At 41.6% G+C, this 24009-nt stretch overlaps 14 non-coding genes across 14 annotated transcripts; 7 read left to right on the top strand and 7 right to left on the bottom strand.

Moving 5' to 3' along the window:
- Positions 1 to 835: 835 nt before the first annotated feature.
- TRNAI-UAU (transfer RNA isoleucine (anticodon UAU)) lies at positions 836 to 930 on the top strand. Its single transcript has 2 exons — positions 836 to 873; positions 895 to 930. It is a non-coding gene; the product is annotated as a tRNA-Ile (tRNA).
- A 1161-nt stretch (positions 931 to 2091) lies between these two features.
- On the bottom strand, positions 2092 to 2163 carry TRNAT-UGU (transfer RNA threonine (anticodon UGU)). Its single transcript has one exon. It is a non-coding gene; the product is annotated as a tRNA-Thr (tRNA).
- Positions 2164 to 3246: 1083 nt separating this feature from the next.
- Positions 3247 to 3341, top strand: TRNAI-UAU (transfer RNA isoleucine (anticodon UAU)). Its single transcript has 2 exons — positions 3247 to 3284; positions 3306 to 3341. It is a non-coding gene; the product is annotated as a tRNA-Ile (tRNA).
- A 2329-nt stretch (positions 3342 to 5670) lies between these two features.
- TRNAI-UAU (transfer RNA isoleucine (anticodon UAU)) lies at positions 5671 to 5765 on the top strand. The gene is made up of 2 exons: positions 5671 to 5708; positions 5730 to 5765. It is a non-coding gene; the product is annotated as a tRNA-Ile (tRNA).
- A 1810-nt stretch (positions 5766 to 7575) lies between these two features.
- Positions 7576 to 7657, bottom strand: TRNAS-GCU (transfer RNA serine (anticodon GCU)). Its single transcript has one exon. It is a non-coding gene; the product is annotated as a tRNA-Ser (tRNA).
- A 412-nt stretch (positions 7658 to 8069) lies between these two features.
- On the top strand, positions 8070 to 8164 carry TRNAI-UAU (transfer RNA isoleucine (anticodon UAU)). Its single transcript has 2 exons — positions 8070 to 8107; positions 8129 to 8164. It is a non-coding gene; the product is annotated as a tRNA-Ile (tRNA).
- Positions 8165 to 9985: 1821 nt separating this feature from the next.
- On the bottom strand, positions 9986 to 10067 carry TRNAS-GCU (transfer RNA serine (anticodon GCU)). Its single transcript has one exon. It is a non-coding gene; the product is annotated as a tRNA-Ser (tRNA).
- A 412-nt stretch (positions 10068 to 10479) lies between these two features.
- TRNAI-UAU (transfer RNA isoleucine (anticodon UAU)) lies at positions 10480 to 10574 on the top strand. Its single transcript has 2 exons — positions 10480 to 10517; positions 10539 to 10574. It is a non-coding gene; the product is annotated as a tRNA-Ile (tRNA).
- Positions 10575 to 12887: 2313 nt separating this feature from the next.
- Positions 12888 to 12982, top strand: TRNAI-UAU (transfer RNA isoleucine (anticodon UAU)). The gene is made up of 2 exons: positions 12888 to 12925; positions 12947 to 12982. It is a non-coding gene; the product is annotated as a tRNA-Ile (tRNA).
- A 1160-nt stretch (positions 12983 to 14142) lies between these two features.
- TRNAT-UGU (transfer RNA threonine (anticodon UGU)) lies at positions 14143 to 14214 on the bottom strand. The gene has a single exon. It is a non-coding gene; the product is annotated as a tRNA-Thr (tRNA).
- A 589-nt stretch (positions 14215 to 14803) lies between these two features.
- TRNAS-GCU (transfer RNA serine (anticodon GCU)) lies at positions 14804 to 14885 on the bottom strand. Its single transcript has one exon. It is a non-coding gene; the product is annotated as a tRNA-Ser (tRNA).
- Positions 14886 to 15297: 412 nt separating this feature from the next.
- TRNAI-UAU (transfer RNA isoleucine (anticodon UAU)) lies at positions 15298 to 15392 on the top strand. Its single transcript has 2 exons — positions 15298 to 15335; positions 15357 to 15392. It is a non-coding gene; the product is annotated as a tRNA-Ile (tRNA).
- Positions 15393 to 16566: 1174 nt separating this feature from the next.
- On the bottom strand, positions 16567 to 16638 carry TRNAT-UGU (transfer RNA threonine (anticodon UGU)). Its single transcript has one exon. It is a non-coding gene; the product is annotated as a tRNA-Thr (tRNA).
- Positions 16639 to 17227: 589 nt separating this feature from the next.
- Positions 17228 to 17309, bottom strand: TRNAS-GCU (transfer RNA serine (anticodon GCU)). The gene has a single exon. It is a non-coding gene; the product is annotated as a tRNA-Ser (tRNA).
- Between the last annotated feature and the right edge of the window lie 6700 nt (positions 17310 to 24009).

Genomic DNA, 24009 nt, shown 5'->3' with positions numbered 1-24009 from the left:
TAGAAAACCCACTTATTGGAAGTGATCTGTCTCTGTGGGGCAGACATATGTTAACAGTCATTCATTTGAGACGGCCTAAACTTTAGGAGTAAGAGCTGCTTTCTTATCAATCTATTTATCCAAACTGGTTAATAAGCCAGGAGTGAGTGAAAGGCAATCCTCTGGAAACTCCATGAAAGATCTAATTTCTATTACGCACAAAATACTTCACTTTATTTGACATATTTGTTAAAATGGAACAGTCAGATGATCCCATCTAGCGGATCCTGGCTCTGTCTTGAAAGAGAGTGTAATTATACTACAAGAAATGCTGGCCATCAAAAGAGACTCTGATGGCTTTCCGACGAAGGTGGGATTCGAACCCACGCTTGCAGAGCACAATGGATTAGCAGTCCATCGCCTTAACCACTCGGCCACCTCGTCTGCCCTACAGCCCCATCTGAAACCTTGCTTCACAAAAGGTAGTGAAGTGTCAATATACTGTACCTAAAAAAGAAAAAAACAGCTGAGGCAAGATCTCACATTCCACGTCTTCCCCCAATCGGGGACCTACATTTCATTTTTGGGAAATTCTTACTATGTGCTAATTACAAATATTCATAAGATTCCCCTAGACTTTGTCAGAACTGTCAAGATATAATTCTATGGGGTTTTGAATAGACAGAGCATATGTTATAGGACAATTATAGAATCTATTCCGTTGGGACTGTATTTTTAATAGTCATGATAACATGCTAGCATGTGAGTCGATCTTGCACAGTGAATGATGGAGCAGTGTCTGTCATCTACTTGGTCAGCTGTAGATGGCTCACCTGGGGAGATGTGAAAAGAGAGAGCTCCAGTGGCGCAATCGGTTAGCGCGCGGTACTTATACAGCAGTACTTGCACTGAGCCATGCCGAGGTTGTGAGTTCGAGCCTCACCTGGAGCAGCCGTGTTGTTTTTCATAAACCATTTCACAAAAAGTAAAGTTTAAACTCAGAGTATGGACGGCCCTTGCTAGAGAGTCTTTACTTCTTATAGGATCTACGTGTCCTACTCCTCTGGGTGCCAAATATCACATATCCTCCGCGATGCTCAGTTTAAACATTCCATGATGTGCCATCTTGCATTTCATGCAAACACCACATCAGTGCATTTAAAAATACATTTGTAGAATAATAAATATGATGAAAACAGTGTTCTCACATGATAACCATAAACTGAAGAGCTGCAAAAAATGCTGTATCAGCTACTTACAATAAAAGGTGACTCGAAAAAACTAGCAAAAGAAGAGCATCATCATATTAAAGGTTCTATTCACCATCTTGAGTTGCACCATAGCAGCTTATGGTGCTTTTCTGCTCAGAGTGTGCCTCCAATCCCACATTCATTTTTAATTTCTTTGCAGTTTAAAAAACAACAATTACTGCTCGAAGTTCACTTTTCAAAACCATTCAACCTATTAAATGTATTTCTCTAACCTATGAATGTGGTCCATGTTCACTTTTCCTCATCTTCATCTCGATACTCCTTTCCCAGAAACCAGGTTCACTTCTTCATTCAACCCACCCATCCAAGGTCACCAAATCTTTGAAGCAAGTCTGCCTATTCTCCCTTTCTCTCTATGTACAAGATACCTTGTATCATTTGAATGGACAGCAGGAGAGAAGGATATTTATGGTGAGTGGGGGTGGGGTTTTGAGGAGTAACCTTATTTGCCTAAGAGCCGGGGTATCTGGGAAAAAAAGTATTTTATGGGGGAAGACTTTCACATCTCCTTGGTGAAATTTGTAGGGCCTTATAACATCCTTTCTGTGGATGCAGATTCAGTCAGAACAGAGGTCCTAGTCCTCGCTCTGCCTTTCAAAGGAACTGTAAATATGCATGGCTTATTTGGCTTTGCCCGGCAGGGTGAGAATGGCGTTTGTCAGGCGTTCGTCAGGCGATCGGAAAGGGGTGAGGCAATAATTTATAATTCAATGATCTTCATGATATTTTCTTGATAATATGAAAGCAGGAAAGGGAAGCTTGGCAATAAGCAATCCTAAAGCAAGGTGTGACTCCAGGGAAGAATGACTTGAAAACAACATACAGAAAGACTCATGTAAAAAGGCCCTGATGAGGCTTGAACTCATGACCCCTGGTTTACAAGACCAGTGCTCTGCCACTGAGCTACAAGGCCAGTCTGCACGCAGGATGTAAATTGCAACATGTATTCTTACTGAGGTATGAATATATCTATGATTTTGAGACTCTGTATGGAAACGTAGTTGCATATGAATGTCCACGTGCGCGCACACATTGAAGACCATGCTTAAGGCACTTTTTTTGGAAGTATGAAAAACTACATTTTCATATGAGAAAATAAGAGTTTTCGCATTCAAGACCATACCGATAGCTCTAGTTAGTATGTCTGCAATCAGTGACATATAGAGAACCCACTTATTAGAAGTGATCTGTCTCTGTGGGGCAGACATATGTTAACAGTCATTCATTTGAGACGGCCTAAACTTTAGGAGTAAGAGCTGCTTTCTTATCAATCTATTTATCCAAACTGGTTAATAAGCCAGGAGTGAGTGAAAGGCAATCCTCTGGAAACTCCATGAAAGATCTAATTTCTATTACGCACAAAATACTTCACTTTATTTGACATATTTGTTAAAATGGAACAGTCAGATGATCCCATCTAGCAGATCCTGGCTCTGTCTTGAAAGAGAGTGTAATTATACTACAAGAAATGCTGGCCATCAAAAGAGACTCTGATGGCTTTCCGACGAAGGTGGGATTCGAACCCACGCGTGCAGAGCACAATGGATTAGCAGTCCATCGCCTTAACCACTCAGCCACCTCGTCTGCTCTACAGCCCCATCTGAAACCTTGCTTCACAAAAGGTACTGAAGTGTCAATATACTGTACCTAAAAAAGAAAAAAACAGCTGAGGCAAGATCTCACATTCCACGTCTTCCCCCAATCAGGGACCTACATTTCATTTTTGGGAAATTCTTACTATGTGCTAATTACAAATATTCATAAGATTCCCCTAGACTTTGTCAGAACTGTCAAGATATAATTCTATGGGGTTTTGAATAGACAGAGCATATGTTATAGGACAATTATAGAATCTATTCCGTTTGGACTGTATTTTTAATAGTCATGATAACATGCTAGCATGTGAGTCGATCTTGCACAGTGAATGATGGAGCAGTGTCTGTCATCTACTTGGTCAGCTGTAGATGGCTCACCTGGGGAGATGTGAAAAGAGAGAGCTCCAGTGGCGCAATCGGTTAGCGCGCGGTACTTATACAGCAGTACTTGCACTGAGCCATGCCGAGGTTGTGAGTTCGAGCCTCACTTGGAGCAGCCGTGTTGTTTTTCATAAACCATTTCACAAAAAGTAAAGTTTAAACTCAGAGTATGGACGGCCCTTGCTAGAGAGTCTTTACTTCTTATAGGATCTACGTGTCCTACTCCTCTGGGTGCCAAATATCACATATCCTCCGCGATGCTCAGTTTAAACATTCCATGATGTGCCATCTTGCATTTCATGCAAACACCACATCAGTGCATTTAAAAATACATTTGTAGAATAATAAATATGATGAAAACAGTGTTCTCACATGATAACCATAAACTGAAGAGCTGCAAAAAATGCTGTATCAGCTACTTACAATAAAAGGTGACTCGAAAAAACTAGCAAAAGAAGAGCATCATCATATTAAAGGTTCTATTCACCATCTTGAGTTGCACCATAGCAGCTTATGGTGCTTTTCTGCTCAGAGTGTGCCTCCAATCCCACATTCATTTTTAATTTCTTTGCAGTTTAAAAAACAACAATTACTGCTCGAAGTTCACTTTTCAAAACCATTCAACCTATTAAATGTATTTCTCTAACCTATGAATGTGGTCCATGTTCACTTTTCCTCATCTTCATCTCGATACTCCTTTCCCAGAAACCAGGTTCACTTCTTCATTCAACCCACCCATCCAAAGTCACCAAATCTTTGAAGCAAGTCTGCCTATTCTCCCTTTCTCTCTATGTACAAGATACCTTGTATCATTTGAATGGACAGCAGGAGAGAAGGATATTTATGGTGAGTGGGGGTGGGGTTTTGAGGAGTAACCTCATTTGCCTAAGAGCCGGGGTATCTGGGAAAAAAAGTATTTTATGGGGGAAGACTTTCACATCTCCTTGGTGAAATTTGTAGGGCCTTATAACATCCTTTCTGTGGATGCAGATTCAGTCGGAACAGAGGTCCTAGTCCTCGCTCTGCCTTTCAAAGGAACTGTAAATATGCATGGCTTATTTGGCTTTGCCCGGCAGGGCTTGCCCGGCAGGGTGAGAATGGAGTTTGTCAGGCGTTCGTCAGGCGATCGGAAGGGGTGAGGCAATAATTTATAATTCAATGATCTTCATGATATTTTCTTGATAATATGAAAGCAGGAAAGGGAAGCTTGGCAATAAGCAATCCTAAAGCAAGGTGTGACTCCAGGGAAGAATGACTTGAAAACAACATACAGAAAGAGTCATGTAAAAAGGCCCTGATGAGGCTTGAACTCATAACCCCTGGTTTACAAGACCAGTGCTCTGCCACTGAGCTACAAGGCCAGTCTGCACGCAGGATGTAAATTGCAACATGTATTCTTACTGAGGTATGAATATATCTATGATTTTGAGACTCTGTATGGAAACGTAGTTGCATATGAATGTCCACCTGCGCGCACACATTGAAGACCATGCTTAAGGCACTTTTTTTGGAAGTATGAAAAACTACATTTTCATATGAGAAAATAAGAGTTTTCGCATTCAAGACCATACCGATAGCTCTAGTTAGTATGTCTGCAATCAGTGACATATAGAAAACCCACTTATTAGAAGTGATCTGTCTCTGTGGGGCAGACATATGTTAACAGTCATTCATTTGAGACGGCCTAAACTTTAGGAGTAAGAGCTGCTTTCTTATCAATCTATTTATCCAAACTGGTTAATAAGCCAGGAGTGAGTGAAAGGCAATCCTCTGGAAACTCCATGAAAGATCTAATTTCTATTACGCACAAAATACTTCACTTTATTTGACATATTTGTTAAAATGGAACAGTCAGATGATCCCATCTAGCGGATCCTGGCTCTGTCTTGAAAGAGAGTGTAATTATACTACAAGAAATGCTGGCCATCAAAAGAGACTCTGATGGCTTTCCGACGAAGGTGGGATTCGAACCCACGCGTGCAGAGCATAATGGATTAGCCGTCCATCGCCTTAACAACTCGGCCACCTCGTCTGCCCTACAGCCCCATCTGAAACCTTGCTTCACAAAAGGTAGTGAAGTGTCAATATACTGTACCTAAAAAAGAAAAAAACAGCTGAGGCAAGATCTCACATTCCACGTCTTCCCCCAATCAGGGACCTACATTTCATTTTTGGGAAATTCTTACTATGTACTAATTACAAATATTCATAAGATTCCCCTAGACTTTGTCAGAACTTTCAAGATATAATTCTATGGGGTTTTGAATAGACAGAGCATATGTTATAGGACAATTATAGAATCTATTCCGTTTGGACTGTATTTTTAATAGTCATGATAACATGCTAGCATGTGAGTCGATCTTGCACAGTGAATGATGGAGCAGTGTCTGTCCTCTACTTGGTCAGCTGTAGATGGCTCACCTGGGGAGATGTGAAAAGAGAGAGCTCCAGTGGCGCAATCGGTTAGCGTGCGGTACTTATACAGCAGTACTTGCACTGAGCCATGCCGAGGTTGTGAGTTCGAGCCTCACCTGGAGCAGCCGTGTTGTTTTTCATAAACCATTTCACAAAAAGTAAAGTTTAAACTCAGAGTATGGACGGCCCTTGCTAGAGAGTCTTTACTTCTTATAGGATCTACGTGTCCTACTCCTCTGGGTGCCAAATATCACATATCCTCCGCGATGCTCAGTTTAAACATTCCATGATGTGCCATCTTGCATTTCATGCAAACACCACATCAGTGCATTTAAAAATACATTTGTAGAATAATAAATATGATGAAAACAGTGTTCTCACATGATAACCATAAACTGAAGAGCTGCAAAAAATGCTGTATCAGCTACTTACAATAAAAGGTGACTCGAAAAAACTAGCAAAAGAAGAGCATCATCATATTAAAGGTTCTATTCACCATCTTGAGTTGCACCATAGCAGCTTATGGTGCTTTTCTGCTCAGAGTGTGCCTCCAATCCCACATTCATTTTTAATTTCTTTGCAGTTTAAAAAACAACAATTACTGCTCGAAGTTCACTTTTCAAAACCATTCAACCTATTAAATGTATTTCTCTAACCTATGAATGTGGTCCATGTTCACTTTTCCTCATCTTCATCTCGATACTCCTTTCCCAGAAACCAGGTTCACTTCTTCATTCAACCCACCCATCCAAGGTCACCAAATCTTTGAAGCAAGTCTGCCTATTCTCCCTTTCTCTCTATGTACAAGATACCTTGTATCATTTGAATGGACAGCAGGAGAGAAGGATATTTATGGTGAGTGGGGGTGGGGTTTTGAGGAGTAACCTCATTTGCCTAAGAGCCGGGGTATCTGGGAAAAAAAGTATTTTATGGGGGAAGACTTTCACATCTCCTTGGTGAAATTTGTAGGGCCTTATAACATCCTTTCTGTGGATGCAGATTCAGTCGGAACAGAGGTCCTAGTCCTCGCTCTGCCTTTCAAAGGAACTGTAAATATGCATGGCTTATTTGGCTTTGCCCGGCAGGGTGAGAATGGCGTTTGTCAGGCGTTCGGAAGGGGTGAGGCAATAATTTATAATTCAATGATCTTCATGATATTTTCTTGATAATATGAAAGCAGGAAATGGAAGCTTGGCAATAAGCAATCCTAAAGCAAGGTGTGACTCCAGGGAAGAATGACTTGAAAACAACATACAGAAAGACTCATGTAAAAAGGCCCTGATGAGGCTTGAACTCATGAACCCTGGTTTACAAGACCAGTGCTCTGCCACTGAGCTACAAGGCCAGTCTGTACGCAGGATGTAAATTGCAACATGTATTCTTACTGAGGTATGAATATATCTATGATTTTGAGACTCTGTATGGAAACGTAGTTGCATATGAATGTCCACGTGCGCGCACACATTGAAGACCATGCTTAAGGCACTTTTTTTGGAAGTATGAAAAACTACATTTTCATATGAGAAAATAAGAGTTTTCGCATTCAAGACCATACCGATAGCTCTAGTTAGTATGTCTGCAATCAGTGACATATAGAGAACCCACTTATTAGAAGTGATCTGTCTCTGTGGGGCAGACATATGTTAACAGTCATTCATTTGAGACGGCCTAAACTTTAGGAGTAAGAGCTGCTTTCTTATCAATCTATTTATCCAAACTGGTTAATAAGCCAGGAGTGAGTGAAAGGCAATCCTCTGGAAACTCCATGAAAGATCTAATTTCTATTACGCACAAAATACTTCACTTTATTTTACATATTTGTTAAAATGGAACAGTCAGATGATCCCATCTAGCGGATCCTGGCTCTGTCTTGAAAGAGAGTGTAATTATACTACAAGAAATGCTGGCCATCAAAAGAGACTCTGATGGCTTTCCGACGAAGGTGGGATTCGAACCCACGCGTGCAGAGCACAATGGATTAGCAGTCCATCGCCTTAACCACTCGGCCACCTCGTCTGCCCTACAGCCCCATCTGAAACCTTGCTTCACAAAAGGTACTGAAGTGTCAATATACTGTACCTAAAAAAGAAAAAAACAGCTGAGGCAAGATCTCACATTCCACGTCTTCCCCCAATCAGGGACCTACATTTCATTTTTGGGAAATTCTTACTATGTGCTAATTACAAATATTCATAAGATTCCCCTAGACTTTGTCAGAACTGTCAAGATATAATTCTATGGGGTTTTGAATAGACAGAGCATATGTTATAGGACAATTATAGAATCTATTCCGTTTGGACTGTATTTTTAATAGTCATGATAACATGCTAGCATGTGAGTCGATCTTGCACAGTGAATGATGGAGCAGTGTCTGTCATCTACTTGGTCAGCTGTAGATGGCTCACCTGGGGAGATGTGAAAATAGAGAGCTCCAGTGGCGCAATCGGTTAGCGTGCGGTACTTATACAGCAGTACTTGCACTGAGCCATGCCGAGGTTGTGAGTTCGAGCCTCACTTGGAGCAGCCGTGTTGTTTTTCATAAACCATTTCACAAAAAGTAAAGTTTAAACTCAGAGTATGGACGGCCCTTGCTAGAGAGTCTTTACTTCTTATAGGATCTACGTGTCCTACTCCTCTGGGTGCCAAATATCACATATCCTCCGCGATGCTCAGTTTAAACATTCCATGATGTGCCATCTTGCATTTCATGCAAACACCACATCAGTGCATTTAAAAATACATTTGTAGAATAATAAATATGATGAAAACAGTGTTCTCACATGATAACCATAAACTGAAGAGCTGCAAAAAATGCTGTATCAGCTACTTACAATAAAAGGTGACTCGAAAAAACTAGCAAAAGAAGAGCATCATCATATTAAAGGTTCTATTCACCATCTTGAGTTGCACCATAGCAGCTTATGGTGCTTTTCTGCTCAGAGTGTGCCTCCAATCCCACATTCATTTTTAATTTCTTTGCAGTTTAAAAAACAACAATTACTGCTCGAAGTTCACTTTTCAAAACCATTCAACCTATTAAATGTATTTCTCTAACCTATGAATGTGGTCCATGTTCACTTTTCCTCATCTTCATCTCGATACTCCTTTCCCAGAAACCAGGTTCACTTCTTCATTCAACCCACCCATCCAAGGTCACCAAATCTTTGAAGCAAGTCTGGCTATTCTCCCTGTCTCTCTATGTACAAGATACCTTGTATCATTTGAATGGACAGCAGGAGAGAAGGATATTTATGGTGAGTGGGGGTGGGGTTTTGAGGAGTAACCTTATTTGCCTAAGAGCCGGGGTATCTGGGAAAAAAAGTATTTTATGGGGGAAGACTTTCACATCTCCTTGGTGAAATTTGTAGGGCCTTATAACATCCTTTCTGTGGATGCAGATTCAGTCAGAACAGAGGTCCTAGTCCTCGCTCTGCCTTTCAAAGGAACTGTAAATATGCATGGCTTATTTGGCTTTGCCCGGCAGGGTGAGAATGGCGTTTGTCAGGCGTTCGTCAGGCGATCGGAAGGGGTGAGGCAATAATTTATAATTCAATGATCTTCATGATATTTTCTTGATAATATGAAAGCAGGAAAGGGAAGCTTGGCAATAAGCAATCCTAAAGCAAAGTGTGACTCCAGGGAAGAATGACTTGAAAACAACATACAGAAAGACTCATGTAAAAAGGCCCTGATGAGGCTTGAACTCATGAACCCTGGTTTACAAGACCAGTGCTCTGCCACTGAGCTACAAGGCCAGTCTGCACGCAGGATGTAAATTGCAACATGTATTCTTACTGAGGTATGAATATATCTATGATTTTGAGACTCTGTATGGAAACGTAGTTGCATATGAATGTCCACGTGCGCGCACACATTGAAGACCATGCTTAAGGCACTTTTTTTGGAAGTATGAAAAACTACATTTTCATATGAGAAAATAAGAGTTTTCGCATTCAAGACCATACCGATAGCTCTAGTTAGTATGTCTGCAATCAGTGACATATACAGAACCCACTTATTAGAAGTGATCTGTCTCTGTGGGGCAGACATATGTTAACAGTCATTCATTTGAGACGGCCTAAACTTTAGGAGTAAGAGCTGCTTTCTTATCAATCTATTTATCCAAACTGGTTAATAAGCCAGGAGTGAGTGAAAGGCAATCCTCTGGAAACTCCATGAAAGATCTAATTTCTATTACGCACAAAATACTTCACTTTATTTGACATATTTGTTAAAATGGAACAGTCAGATGATCCCATCTAGCAGATCCTGGCTCTGTCTTGAAAGAGAGTGTAATTATACTACAAGAAATGCTGGCCATCAAAAGAGACTCTGATGGCTTTCCGACGAAGGTGGGATTCGAACCCACGCGTGCAGAGCACAATGGATTAGCAGTCCATCGCCTTAACCACTCGGCCACCTCGTCTGCTCTACAGCCCCATCTGAAACCTTGCTTCACAAAAGGTACTGAAGTGTCAATATACTGTACCTAAAAAAGAAAAAAACAGCTGAGGCAAGATCTCACATTCCACGTCTTCCCCCAATCAGGGACCTACATTTCATTTTTGGGAAATTCTTACTATGTGCTAATTACAAATATTCATAAGATTCCCCTAGACTTTGTCAGAACTGTCAAGATATAATTCTATGGGGTTTTGAATAGACAGAGCATATGTTATAGGACAATTATAGAATCTATTCCGTTTGGACTGTATTTTTAATAGTCATGATAACATGCTAGCATGTGAGTCGATCTTGCACAGTGAATGATGGAGCAGTGTCTGTCATCTACTTGGTCAGCTGTAGATGGCTCACCTGGGGAGATGTGAAAAGAGAGAGCTCCAGTGGCGCAATCGGTTAGCGCGCGGTACTTATACAGCAGTACTTGCACTGAGCCATGCCGAGGTTGTGAGTTCGAGCCTCACCTGGAGCAGCCGTGTTGTTTTTCATAAACCATTTCACAAAAAGTAAAGTTTAAACTCAGAGTATGGACGGCCCTTGCTAGAGAGTCTTTACTTCTTATAGGATCTACGTGTCCTACTCCTCTGGGTGCCAAATATCATATATCCTCCGCGATGCTCAGTTTAAACATTCCATGATGTGCCATCTTGCATTTCATGCAAACACCACATCAGTGCATTTAAAAATACATTTGTAGAATAATAAATATGATGAAAACAGTGTTCTCACATGATAACCATAAACTGAAGAGCTGCAAAAAATGCTGTATCAGCTACTTACAATAAAAGGTGACTCGAAAAAACTAGCAAAAGAAGAGCATCATCATATTAAAGGTTCTATTCACCATCTTGAGTTGCAACATAGCAGCTTATGGTGCTTTTCTGCTCAGAGTGTGCCTCCAATCCCACATTCATTTTTAATTTCTTTGCAGTTTAAAAAACAACAATTACTGCTCGAAGTTCACTTTTCAAAACCATTCAACCTATTAAATGTATTTCTCTAACCTATGAATGTGGTCCATGTTCACTTTTCCTCATCTTCATCTCGATACTCCTTTCCCAGAAACCAGGTTCAATTCTTCATTCAACCCACCCATCCAAAGTCATCAAATCTTTGAAGCAAGTCTGCCTATTCTCCCTTTCTCTCTATGTACAAGATACCTTGTATCATTTGAATGGACAGCAGGAGAGAAGGATATTTATGGTGAGTGGGGGTGGGGTTTTGAGGAGTAACCTCATTTGCCTAAGAGCCGGGGTATCTGGGAAAAAAAGTATTTTATGGGGGAAGACTTTCACATCTCCTTGGTGAAATTTGTAGGGCCTTATAACATCCTTTCTGTGGATGCAGATTCAGTCGGAACAGAGGTCCTAGTCCTCGCTCTGCCTTTCAAAGGAACTGTAAATATGCATGGCTTATTTGGCTTTGCCCGGCAGGGTGAGAATGGAGTTTGTCAGGCGTTCGTCAGGCGATCGGAAGGGGTGAGGCAATAATTTATAATTCAATGATCTTCATGATATTTTCTTGATAATGTGAAAGCAGGAAAGGGAAGCTTGGCAATAAGCAATCCTAAAGCAAGGTGTGACTCCAGGGAAGAATGACTTGAAAACAACATACAGAAAGAGTCATGTAAAAAGGCCCTGATGAGGCTTGAACTCATAACCCCTGGTTTACAAGACCAGTGCTCTGCCACTGAGCTACAAGGCCAGTCTGCACGCAGGATGTAAATTGCAACATGTATTCTTACTGAGGTATGAATATATCTATGATTTTGAGACTGTATGGAAACGTAGTTGCATATGAATGTCCACGTGCGCGCACACATTGAAGACCATGCTTAAGGCACTTTTTTTGGAAGTATGAAAAACTACATTTTCATATGAGAAAATAAGAGTTTTCGCATTCAAGACCATACCGATAGCTCTAGTTAGTATGTCTGCAATCAGTGACATATAGAAAACCCACTTATTAGAAGTGATCTGTCTCTGTGGGGCAGACATATGTTAACAGTCATTCATTTGAGACGGCCTAAACTTTAGGAGTAAGAGCTGCTTTCTTATCAATCTATTTATCCAAACTGGTTAATAAGCCAGGAGTGAGTGAAAGGCAATCCTCTGGAAACTCCATGAAAGATCTAATTTCTATTACGCACAAAATACTTCACTTTATTTGACATATTTGTTAAAATGGAACAGTCAGATGATCCCATCTAGCGGATCCTGGCTCTGTCTTGAAAGAGAGTGTAATTATACTACAAGAAATGCTGGCCATCAAAAGAGACTCTGATGGCTTTCCGACGAAGGTGGGATTCGAACCCACGCGTGCAGAGCACAATAGATTAGCAGTCCATCGCCTTAACCACTCGGCCACCTCGTCTGCCCTACAGCCCCATCTGAAACCTTGCTTCACAAAAGGTACTGAAGTGTCAATATACTGTACCTAAAAAAGAAAAAAACAGCTGAGGCAAGATCTCACATTCCACGTCTTCCCCCAATCAGGGACCTACATTTCATTTTTGGGAAATTCTTACTATGTGCTAATTACAAATATTCATAAGATTCCCCTAGACTTTGTCAGAACTGTCAAGATATAATTCTATGGGGTTTTGAATAGACAGAGCATATGTTATAGGACAATTATAGAATCTATTCCGTTTGGACTGTATTTTTAATAGTCATGATAACATGCTAGCATGTGAGTCGATCTTGCACAGTGAATGATGGAGCAGTGTCTGTCATCTACTTGGTCAGCTGTAGATGGCTCACCTGGGGAGATGTGAAAAGAGAGAGCTCCAGTGGCGCAATCGGTTAGCGCGCGGTACTTATACAGCAGTACTTGCACTGAGCCATGCCGAGGTTGTGAGTTCGAGCCTCACCTGGAGCAGCCGTGTTGTTTTTCATAAACCATTTCACAAAAAGTAAAGTTTAAACTCAGAGTATGGACGGCCCTTGCTAGAGAGTCTTTACTTCTTATAGGATCTACGTGTCCTACTCCTCTGGGTGCCAAATATCACATATCCTCCGCGATGCTCAGTTTAAACATTCCATGATGTGCCATCTTGCATTTCATGCAAACACCACATCAGTGCATTTAAAAATACATTTGTAGAATAATAAATATGATGAAAACAGTGTTCTCACATGATAACCATAAACTGAAGAGCTGCAAAAAATGCTGTATCAGCTACTTACAATAAAAGGTGACTCGAAAAAACTAGCAAAAGAAGAGCATCATCATATTAAAGGTTCTATTCACCATCTTGAGTTGCACCATAGCAGCTTATGGTGCTTTTCTGCTCAGAGTGTGCCTCCAATCCCACATTCATTTTTAATTTCTTTGCAGTTTAAAAAACAACAATTACTGCTCGAAGTTCACTTTTCAAAACCATTCAACCTATTAAATGTATTTCTCTAACCTATGAATGTGGTCCATGTTCACTTTTCCTCATCTTCATCTCGATACTCCTTTCCCAGAAACCAGGTTCACTTCTTCATTCAACCCACCCATCCAAGGTCACCAAATCTTTGAAGCAAGTCTGCCTATTCTCCCTTTCTCTCTATGTACAAGATACCTTGTATCATTTGAATGGACAGCAGGAGAGAAGGATATTTATGGTGAGTGGGGGTGGGGTTTTGAGGAGTAACCTCATTTGCCTAAGAGCCGGGGTATCTGGGAAAAAAAGTATTTTATGGGGGAAGACTTTCACATCTCCTTGGTGAAATTTGTAGGGCCTTATAACATCCTTTCTGTGGATGCAGATTCAGTCGGAACAGAGGTCCTAGTCCTCGCTCTGCCTTTCAAAGGAACTGTAAATATGCATGGCTTATTTGGCTTTGCCCGGCAGGGTGAGAATGGCGTTTGCCAGGCGTTCGTCAGGCGATCGGAAGGGGTGAGGCAATAATTTATAATTCAATGATCTTCATGATATTTTCTTGATAATATGAAAGCAGGAAAGGGAAGCTTGGCAATAAGCAATCCTAAAGCAAGGTGTGACTCCAGGGAAGAATGACTTGAAAACAACATACAGAAAGACTCATGTAAAAAGGCCCTGATGAGGCTTGAACTCATGACCCCTGGTTTACAAGACCAGTGCTCTGCCACTGAGCTACAAGGCCAGTCTGCACGCAGGATGTAAATTGCAACATGTATTCTTACTGAGGTATGAATATATCTATGATTTTGAGACTCTGTATGGAAACGTAGTTGCATATGAATGTCCACGTGCGCGCACACATTGAAGACCATGCTTAAGGCACTTTTTTTGGAAGTATGAAAAACTACATTTTCATATGAGAAAATAAGAGTTTTCGCATTCAAGACCATACCGATAGCTCTAGTTAGTATGTCTGCAATCAGTGACATATACAGAACCCACTTATTAGAAGTGATCTGTCTCTGTGGGGCAGACATATGTTAACAGTCATTCATTTGAGACGGCCTAAACTTTAGGAGTAAGAGCTGCTTTCTTATCAATCTATTTATCCAAACTGGTTAATAAGCCAGGAGTGAGTGAAAGGCAATCCTCTGGAAACTCCATGAAAGATCTAATTTCTATTACGCACAAAATACTTCACTTTATTTGACATATTTGTTAAAATGGAACAGTCAGATGATCCCATCTAGCAGATCCTGGCTCTGTCTTGAAAGAGAGTGTAATTATACTACAAGAAATGCTGGCCATCAAAAGAGACTCTGATGGCTTTCCGACGAAGGTGGGATTCGAACCCACGCGTGCAGAGCACAATGGATTAGCAGTCCATCGCCTTAACCACTCGGCCACCTCGTCTGCTCTACAGCCCCATCTGAAACCTTGCTTCACAAAAGGTACTGAAGTGTCAATATACTGTACCTAAAAAAGAAAAAAACAGCTGAGGCAAGATCTCACATTCCACGTCTTCCCCCAATCAGGGACCTACATTTCATTTTTGGGAAATTCTTACTATGTGCTAATTACAAATATTCATAAGATTCCCCTAGACTTTGTCAGAACTGTCAAGATATAATTCTATGGGGTTTTGAATAGACAGAGCATATGTTATAGGACAATTATAGAATCTATTCCGTTTGGACTGTATTTTTAATAGTCATGATAACATGCTAGCATGTGAGTCGATCTTGCACAGTGAATGATGGAGCAGTGTCTGTCATCTACTTGGTCAGCTGTAGATGGCTCACCTGGGGAGATGTGAAAAGAGAGAGCTCCAGTGGCGCAATCGGTTAGCGCGCGGTACTTATACAGCAGTACTTGCACTGAGCCATGCCGAGGTTGTGAGTTCGAGCCTCACCTGGAGCAGCCGTGTTGTTTTTCATAAACCATTTCACAAAAAGTAAAGTTTAAACTCAGAGTATGGACGGCCATTGCTAGAGAGTCTTTACTTCTTATAGGATCTACGTGTCCTACTCCTCTGGGTGCCAAATATCATATATCCTCCGCGATGCTCAGTTTAAACATTCCATGATGTGCCATCTTGCATTTCATGCAAACACCACATCAGTGCATTTAAAAATACATTTGTAGAATAATAAATATGATGAAAACAGTGTTCTCACATGATAACCATAAACTGAAGAGCTGCAAAAAATGCTGTATCAGCTACTTACAATAAAAGGTGACTCGAAAAAACTAGCAAAAGAAGAGCATCATCATATTAAAGGTTCTATTCACCATCTTGAGTTGCACCATAGCAGCTTATGGTGCTTTTCTGCTCAGAGTGTGCCTCCAATCCCACATTCATTTTTAATTTCTTTGCAGTTTAAAAAACAACAATTACTGCTCGAAGTTCACTTTTCAAAACCATTCAACCTATTAAATGTATTTCTCTAACCTATGAATGTGGTCCATGTTCACTTTTCCTCATCTTCATCTCGATACTCCTTTCCCAGAAACCAGGTTCACTTCTTCATTCAACCCCCCCATCCAAAGTCATCAAATCTTTGAAGCAAGTCTGCCTATTCTCCCTTTCTCTCTATGTACAAGATACCTTGTATCATTTGAATGGACAGCAGGAGAGAAGGATATTTATGGTGAGTGGGGGTGGGGTTTTGAGGAGTAACCTCATTTGCCTAAGAGCCGGGGTATCTGGGAAAAAAAGTATTTTATGGGGGAAGACTTTCACATCTCCTTGGTGAAATTTGTAGGGCCTTATTACATCCTTTCTGTGGATGCAGATTCAGTCGGAACAGAGGTCCTAGTCCTCGCTCTGCCTTTCAAAGGAACTGTAAATATGCATGGCTTATTTGGCTTTGCCCGGCAGGGCTTGCCCGCCAGGGTGAGAATGGCGTTTGTCAGGCGTTCGTCAGGCGATCGGAAGGGGTGAGGCAATAATTTATAATTCAATGATCTTCATGATATTTTCTTGATAATATGAAAGCAGGAAAGGGAAGCTTGGCAATAAGCAATCCTAAAGCAAGGTGTGACTCCAGGGAAGAATGACTTGAAAACAACATACAGAAAGACTCATGTAAAAAGGCCCTGATGAGGCTTGAACTCATGACCCCTGGTTTACAAGACCAGTGCTCTGCCACTGAGCTACAAGGCCAGTCTGCACGCAGGATGTAAATTGCAACATGTATTCTTACTGAGGTATGAATATATCTATGATTTTGAGACTCTGTATGGAAACGTAGTTGCATATGAATGTCCACGTGCGCGCACACATTGAAGACCATGCTTAAGGCACTTTTTTTGGAAGTATGAAAAACTACATTTTCATATGAGAAAATAAGAGTTTTCGCATTCAAGACCATACCGATAGCTCTAGTTAGTATGTCTGCAATCAGTGACATATAGAGAACCCACTTATTAGAAGTGATCTGTCTCTGTGGGGCAGACATATGTTAACAGTCATTCATTTGAGACGGCCTAAACTTTAGGAGTAAGAGCTGCTTTCTTATCAATCTATTTATCCAAACTGGTTAATAAGCCAGGAGTGAGTGAAAGGCAATCCTCTGGAAACTCCATGAAAGATCTAATTTCTATTACGCACAAAATACTTCACTTTATTTGACATATTTGTTAAAATGGAACAGTCAGATGATCCCATCTAGCGGATCCTGGCTCTGTCTTGAAAGAGAGTGTAATTATACTACAAGAAATGCTGGCCATCAAAAGAGACTCTGATGGCTTTCCGACGAAGGTGGGATTCGAACCCACGCGTGCAGAGCTCAATGGATTAGCAGTCCATCGCCTTAACCACTCGGCCACCTCGTCTGCCCTACAGCCCCATCTGAAACCTTGCTTCACAAAAGGTACTGAAGTGTCAATATACTGTACCTAAAAAAGAAAAAAACAGCTGAGGCAAGATCTCACATTCCACGTCTTCCCCCAATCAGGGACCTACATTTCATTTTTGGGAAATTCTTACTATGTGCTAATTACAAATATTCATAAGATTCCCCTAGACTTTGTCAGAACTGTCAAGATATAATTCTATGGGGTTTTGAATAGACAGAGCATATGTTATAGGACAATTATAGAATCTATTCCGTTTGGACTGTATTTTTAATAGTCATGATAACATGCTAGCATGTGAGTCGATCTTGCACAGTGAATGATGGAGCAGTGTCTGTCATCTACTTGGTCAGCTGTAGATGGCTCACCTGGGGAGATGTGAAAAGAGAGAACTCCAGTGGCGCAATCGGTTAGCGCGCGGTACTTATACAGCAGTACTTGCACTGTGCCATGCCGAGGTTGTGAGTTCGAGCCTCACCTGTAGCAGCCGTGTTGATTTTCATAAACCATTTGTGGAAATGTGGATTTTCCTGATCAGTTATGTCCCCTATCTTGGACCCCAACGGTTCTATATGCATGTTACAAGTACATGTATGTTCCCTCCAGTTCCAGTTTCTAAGACGCAAACATATGTGTGTCTACTGTCAACATGTTCTCTGTCAGATCAGCCATCAATGGGCTGGATATTCGATTCCTTAGTATGAAAGGCCACCGACTTTATATGGCTAAGTTACTCCATTTTTACAGTTCAGGCGAGTAGGCCCGATTCTGTCCTCAAAGCCTTTCCCTGCTCTCTGTCTCTGACAGCTTCAGCTTGAGCTCGCATCTGTATCCATGAACTTTGTCCTACTCCCTGTGCAGCTAACGGTGCCTGCCTCGGCCAGTTTTCGCCTGTCTGCCAAGAAGTTGTATTTCACCTTCGAATTATCTATTTTGCTCTTCAGCCGATGCATTCCTGTCCAGTGATTTAGGTAAACATTTCCTTTAGCTCACAAGCAAAGGACTCAGTCTTTCCGTCCTCCTGCAAGTGATTCATAGCCCTGTTGCCATGGAAAGTTTTCTGCCCCTCGCATCTCATATAGACACTTAGACGCTTGTACACGCACACAGTCAGTATAGAATAGATTCTGTCCGAGAGTCTCTTCCTTGTGGATAACATAGTTCTTTAAACATAGGATGTTAGATATGATTTGGGATTAGGATGACTTGACCCCAGACTTCTCGTCTCCACATGTAGAGCTAAATGTCAAGTCCCCTTCACCCCCTAGTTGCACGTCAATTACACGTCATGCTGCCGCGCGCGCATCTATGCCAAGTATTATCTTATAGATCCACCTATGCCTGATAATTCTAACCAATCATGTTTCTTTTATTCCTTATTACGCCTAGTTTCGATTATGTCACTGTCACGTCATTTTTCTTATCAAATGTTACGCCTTCTACATTCGTTTCATTGTAATGTACTTATTATAAAAATACATGTCTGTTAATAAATTATTGTACTTCACTTCCTGAACCTTCGTGGTGACGGAACCTGAGGGCCGCGACTCGAGTCGGCCATTTTGAATGGAATAAAGCCCATTAGAAACCTCTTATACCACGGATTCTGCCTCTCGTTATTTTGAGCTATTTTACTTTAATTTAAGATTCCGCATGAAATTCAGTCCGGTAATATTTATTTTATTTACCACATAATGGCGCCCGAATAGGGACACTTTCTCATCTCACGCGCCGGCGGTGCGTTGCAGGCCCGGTCTCCTGCCACAGCTGGACGGACCATAAACGCGTACCAGCAGGATTTCCTGTAAGCTCCCTCCGGTCAAGCGGGGGCGACTGAGGCTGCGTTCAACCCAGACGAGGCGGTGAGAAGTGCGAAGTATCCCGACCAGAGCCTATCTGAGAGAGCAAGATCCGAGGTATACAGAGGCCCACCAGGTTTTCCGAAATTCCGACGTCCAGAGGGTCCGATGTCCGCAGTTATCGAGTCCTGTCCATTCTCTGAGGCCTTCCGTTTCAAGGAGCTACTCGGTGAGTACCATCGCCGGGGAGGCGTGTTGACGCGCACATAGGTTGTGCCGGTCAAGACGGATTTGGGTACACAAATCCGGTCTGCACTGTTTAGCAGTGTATATGTACTGTTTGGCAGTATATCAAGTATTCCGAAGTATTCAGTTATTGTCAAGAATTCAGCGTGGTGATTAGTTAGGCAGACTGTCATCATTGTCGATCATTGTTATAATGTTTAATGTTTAATGTTTAAAGTATTCAGAAAATGTCTTGCATATTGTGGTATGAATGACTGTTCATTGTTCACTGTTCATTATTGTGTTTCTCGTATTAAGTAAGTTCAAGAGTAAGTATCAGATCAGTTGTCAATATGCCGCTCTTCTCGAAGTTAAGACAGATTACTACCAGAAAAGGGGTGCTTGAAGAAGCAGTTCCTATTCCTCCTAGAGACACTCCAGGACATTTCATGTACCATAAACATGGCTTAGATGCCATATTGTTTCTTGATCTATGGGTAGATTATACCAAAGGATTACCGGAAAGTCAAAGGTGGCCCATAGCGGGAACCTGGGATGCAGAGTGCATCATGAAAGTGGAGGAAGAGTTATGGAAAAGAAAGGTCAGACAGTCACAGAAAGACGCCGTTGAGTTATGGCGTAAAGAATCTCATAGACGAACAGAAAAAGCACGTAGACAAGAAGAGAGGAGTAAAGAAAGTTCAAATAAAGTTCAAGAAAATCTATTAATTGAGGAAGGTATCCGAGTGAAATCAGAACAAGTAAATAGACAAAGAAATGCTCTTATGAATGGTATGTATCCCCTTCTAGCCGAAGGACTACCTAAGGCTGTTACGGAGGTGCCAAAAGACTTGCCACCCCCGTTATTTCCAATTAAGGTACATCCAAAGGGGCATCCCAGAACCGCAGAAGATGTTTTCCTTTCCTCATATCTAGACGATGCAGCCCCCGAGTATGCTAACGCCACACCACATAGACCGTCTGGCGGAGGGGTTCAACGTCAGGATCAGGTATCTGTCCCCGTGCAACAGCAAGTCCCGATACAAGCATCGGCAAGCACATCTGTTTCCGCATCTGTTTCCGCAGTCGACTCTACAGGGGTATCGACACCCATAGTTGCTGTATCACGTTCGACGAACCCTTTCACACCCGACGCCCCAGATGGGGCCACGGGAGGTGCTAGCAGTACTTTTACACCACCTAGAATAAATAAACTTGTCTTTCAAGAGTCAGCACATTCACGCACACCTAAGTTCGTAAATGAACGTACGCTTAAGGAACTCCTTGTAAATTGTAGATATGACCCCGTGGTTGGTAAAGAGGACGAAATGGTCCTGGCATCATTACGTATCAGACGAGCCGCAGAGTATTTAGCAAGGTTACCAGGGATGGCTACGCATCTAGATAACATATATCATTTTGTTCAAACAGGACGAGATCCAGGATGTATTAACAGAGCTATGGAATTCCAGAAAGTAGAGATACAAGGGGAACTGTTACGTTTCCTCATAAACTGTGTGATCAGAAATCAAGATCGTCCGGGGGTAGACCGGAATGCAATGCTTATTCTTACAAGATGGAGTCAGAATATATCAGAAGGGAGACACGATAAGCAAAATTGTATAATAGCCATGTGCCGAAAAATACGTAAAGAAATAGAGCGTATTCATGAAGAGAGATTGGAAACAGACGAGTTTGAGCAAGATGAAGTGTCCGAAGCAGGGAATTCTGCAAGACAGTCAGAGACCATAGCCTATGTAGGCAGAGGAAGATCTTGTGAAAATACTAGATGTTTTTCTGATCCAATACACTCTGTATGTCCAAATAATAGCAGAACGTATCCGACGCCTGTAATAAATCTGAAGTCTCCTGAACATTCGTTTCAAGCCGCAGATAAAATACTACGAGAACGAAGGGGTTACCACCTCCTCGATTCCATGGATGAGCAAGAATTAGCCAGATCAGCCGTTCACTGGATTGTTAGTCCTGAAAAATACGGTGATGAGACCGTAGCACGCACGTTTCTCAACCTCAGTACAGATGAACAACGTTTAGCTGGAATCTATATGATTCAGCAACTCCTCATATTATATAAGAGCCAACATGCTGATCCTGGTCCTTTACCTGATATATTAACGGAACTACTCACGTACAGATGGAAAGGTTCTAGTAACAAGCTAATTAAAGAGATATTAGTGTCACGTAAGCAGTACGTCCTTTTTGTAAATCCAGATTCTCTCTCCCTGCCCCCCAGAGAAAGAGCACCGTACTACATGGATAGACAAAATCCTTTACGAGAAGTGCACCCAATAAAAGGCGAAGACAATGAGTTTCACCGTGTATTTGTTTACACACCTATATCAAAAATGGAATTATTAGAAATGAAGAAAGTAGTACCTAGCCATGACAAAGACCCAGCGGGTTTCCACCGAGAAATTAAAGACATGTTACTGATGGGAGAGTACACCTTTCCTGATATTATGACAATATTAAAGGTGCTTTTGCCTACTGGCATATATGAAAAACTGAAAGAAAAAGAGTGGGAAGTGGGAGACCAAAAGATAGACTGGACAGCATTAGCAGAGGAAGAAAGGGGCCGAGCCGCAGGTTCAGGGCTCGGGGATAAAGTTAAACTATTACCAGGTTTACTAGTACAGGTACTGCCACGTTTATTAACTACAAAAAAGGAAGATTGGGGTGCAATCACAGCCTGTAAACAAAAGCAAGATGAAGACACAAGCGATTATTATGCTCGATTTGAAAAATGTTTTGGTATAAATAGTGGTATAAAAGCAAGTAGTGACTCATATCCACATTTATTTGTGACAAAATTAGTGGAAAATGCATTACCTCCAGTAAAGAATAGAATATTGAAATTCGAGAGTACCTGGCAAAGTAACACTCCGTCGCAAATGCTACAAATGTTACAGTATCATCACAATAGAATTAGGGATGAACAAGAACACGAGCATAGACGCATGAAGGATACAAAAATGAAAATGCTAGTTTCTCAGACAGTACCAGCAGATGGTCACAAAAAGGGTGTGACACATTCTGGTGATTTTGCAGTTCCTGTAAAAGGAACCTGCAATTACTGTAAACAACTAGGCCATTATGTACATGATTGTCAAGTCCTGAAACGAAATATAGCTACAGGTATTGCAAAAGAGAGACCACGATTAGTTAGACAAGATCAGAATGAAAAAGGAGCTATGCAGCATGGACAGTCCGTGCCAGTTCAGCAACAGTCTATGCCAGCCTCACAGCAACCCATACAGTTTGTGCCAGCTGCACCACCGTTGCCTGCTACTGCCACACAAACCACAACACAACAAATGTATCAGACTGCACAGTATGAATACCCTGAGTATCAGCGTTACGCATGAACCAGCCTAGAGAGGGAAGTTGACTTACCGCTTATCGAGATTCCGGTAGATCAAGAAGGACCTTATGTACATAGTGAATTATTAGGTCAAGATAGAAAATTCTTACTCGATACAGGGGCAAGTCGAACAACCATAAAACGTAGTGAAGTTCCAGGGGCACCCCTCTCAGGCTCTCAAAATGTTTCCCTTGGTTTTTCAGGAAAACCTATTGTTAATGAAGTATCACAGCCTCTACCACTTACGATAGGACCTTTGACACGAACTACAGATTTATTGCTTACTAAATCATGCCCAGAAAATTTGTTAGGAATTAAAACTCTGAAAGCACTAGGAGCCATAATATGTTGTTCTCCGGAAGGAGTAAGGTTGTTTTTGCGTGATTTTAAAGGTCACTATGTGTCTAGAGACATGGATCCCCGACTACAGATTTTACCAGTACATCTATGGGCACAAGGCCCTACGGATGTTGGCTGCATGAACATTACACCCTATCGAGTTACATTGAAAGCAGGAGTGGTACTACCACGAATGCGACAATACAAGTTACCGCATGATGCTGTAGTGGCTTTGTTGAAAATCATTGATGAACTAATTGCCCAGGGAGTAGTTGTAGAAACAGACTCCAATGTATGTAATTCACCGATAATTCCGATTCTTAAACGAACTGATCCTACTGCTCCGCCAGTGTACCGATTGGTTATTGATTTGCGTGAACTAAACAAGTGTATTGTACCACAATTCCCTGTGGTCCCTGATATATCATCATTGTTGACAGCAATTGATTCCGAAGCAACATTCTTTACTGTAATTGATCTCAAGAATGCCTTTTTCAGCGTCCCAATAGATCCGGAAAGCCAATACTTGTTCGGATTCAGTTTAAATGGGCGCAGCTTTAAATTCTCACGCGCTCCCCAAGGATTTACAGAAAGCCCCAGCATCTACAGCCAAGCACTGAAACGAGAACTTGACAGTATACACATGCCCGTTAACACCGCATTACTTCAATATGTCGATGATCTGCTGATCACCGCGAGAAGCGAGCCAGAATGTGAAAAAGCTTCTCTGACAGTTTTACATTTCCTAGCCGACAAGGGGCACAAGGTGTCCCCTTCTAAGCTGCAATTCTGTGTTCAGCGAGTTATTTATCTTGGTCACTCGCTGTCCAAGGAGGGAAGGCAGCTTACACCTGATCGCATTCAGTTAATTGCAAACATGCCAATACCGCAGACGCAAAAGGAAGTGCGGGCTTTTATAGGCCTCACTTCATAC

The sequence above is a fragment of the Triturus cristatus genome, chromosome 12 (assembly GCF_964204655.1).
Source record: "Triturus cristatus chromosome 12, aTriCri1.1, whole genome shotgun sequence".
In the NCBI taxonomy this organism is placed as follows: domain Eukaryota; kingdom Metazoa; phylum Chordata; class Amphibia; order Caudata; family Salamandridae; genus Triturus; species Triturus cristatus.
This window is presented reverse-complemented; position numbering and strand designations above follow the sequence as displayed.